The following is a 2253-nucleotide window of genomic DNA, read 5'->3' as shown; positions in this document are numbered from 1 at the left end:
TTGTTATTTTGTTTTGTTTTTGTGTTTATATTTATATGAAAATCAGGATGGATAAATCTATAGAAACAGTATCATTGGATTAGTGGTTCCTTAGGGGCGATGGGGAGCTAACAGTGATGGGTACAAGAAAGAAGAAAATGTTCTAAAATTGATGGTGGCAATAATTGCCACTCTTTTTAATATGCATAAGCTATTGTTATACTCTACACGAATGCTTTGTAAATTAAACTTAAAAGTTTAAAACTTATTCATCAAAATACAACAAAGAATTTGAAAAGACAATCAAGAAATGCATACAATTAATGATGACTTAGGTCTTGGGCTGCTAACCAACAGGTCAGCTGTTCAAAACCACCAGTGACTCCACAAGAGAATGAGACTTTCTACTCCTGTAGTGTTACAGCCTCAGAAACCTGCCTGGGGCCATTCTGCTCCGTTCTATAAGGTTGTTATGATAGCAGTGAATTTGAATATTCAGAAGGATATGTAGGAATTTTAATTCTTATAAATAATAAATAAAACTCAATAGAAAACTTATGAAAAAGATTAAAAAAGCATGCATTTCACAGAAAAGTCACAAGTGGGCCAAGAAAACATAAGAAAAATGCTTAACTTTATTAGTGACTAGGTGAAAAAACTATGGAAAATACAGAATGCAAAGGACTCATCCACTGCTGGTAAATTGTCAGTCTGTAAATTGGTTCAATCATGTTAAAAATTGTGATTATAATAGTAAGCACTTGTGCTTACTGGGTCTTAGCATTCTTTCAGGTGCTGCATATGTTAACTCATTTAATTGCTTGGAAACTAATGTGGCATTATCTAATTAAGTTGATTACTTTCCTACTAAAGGCCAAGAAATTCTCTCATAGGTATACCCTAGAGCAGTGGTTCTCAATCTTTCTAATACAGCAACCCTCATGTTGTGACCCCCACAAACATAAAATTATTTTCGTTACTACTTCATAACTGTAATCTTGCCACTGTTATAAATCAGGCGACCCATGTGAAAGGGTCGTTCGACCCCCACGACTCACAGGATACGAACCACAACTCTAGAGTAAGATTTACATACATGTGCCAGGTCACCTGTGTAAGAATGGTCATGGCAGCTCAGTGTGCTGAGACAACCCCAGTGTCCGGGTAGAGGAGAGTCGATGTCAGTCATATTACAGTACAATATATGGCAACAGAAATGCCCCGGGTACACTGAGACATCACAATAAATACCAGTCTCTCAAAAACAATAAAAGCATCAAACTCACTGTCATGGAGTTGATGTCAACAAATTCATATTAACTGGAGAAGAAAAAAATAAATTAAATAAATCGGTAGAGCTATGCAAAAATGATAGGCCAGTCAAAAAAAATTGGAACTCTTTGTCAAATTATATAGAGAAGATATGGTTTAGAGATTTAGGATTCATCATATTATAAACAAAAACTGCAAAAACCCAAGGGGATTATAAACACCAGTCAGCATTGGCTCAGGGGAGATGGTGGGGCATGTGAAATTGAAAAAAACTGTGGAGCCGCAGCAGCTTTGGAAATATTTCTCATCACTTTATCCCTTTTATTAGCTGAACAAGTTACAAATTCTGTCTCAGATTTCTCTTTAGTAAAATGACATAAGGATTAAATTTGCAAAATTAGTATGTTTATATACCTATATAAACACACAAATATACACATCTACTCTCTCTATCTATCTCCCTCCCTATATTTCACTGATCTATCTACCTATCATCTCACTTGGAGCAGAAGCTAGCATGTAGTAGCTAGCCTATAAGAATGTTAGTCATAGTTATTATTATTATTATTATTAAGTACTGTCTTGGGTTTTAAACAAAAGAATACAAATGGCAACTATGTAATCAAACTCTTCTTCATTTTTGTGAAAACAAAGCAGAGTTTTAACAAACAAAAGCACAAACCAGATACGTTAAAGACCCGAGCTCTGACACACGGAATCCAGGACAGATAAACCCTCAAGAACAGAAATGGGAGGAATGATACCATGAGAATGATAGCACTTGAGAATTTAGTAATTACTTCTCACTTTAAATTTTGGTGTCCAAAGAGTGAATTGGTGTTTTATAGGGAACTGTGATCTTTTCACTCTTTATATTAGCATTTAAATGATTTAAATTCATTCCCAAGTAGATGATCTAACAATAGCTTATATTTACATCACGCTATAGTGTTATTATATGAAATTTTTGATCTTCAAAACACACTTTGAATTGGGAATTAT

The sequence above is a fragment of the Echinops telfairi genome, unplaced genomic scaffold, assembly GCF_000313985.2.
Source record: "Echinops telfairi isolate 266 unplaced genomic scaffold, ASM31398v2 ScPeMD7_7421;HRSCAF=8459, whole genome shotgun sequence".
Classification (NCBI taxonomy): domain Eukaryota; kingdom Metazoa; phylum Chordata; class Mammalia; order Afrosoricida; family Tenrecidae; genus Echinops; species Echinops telfairi.
Note: the sequence above shows the minus strand (reverse complement) of the source record.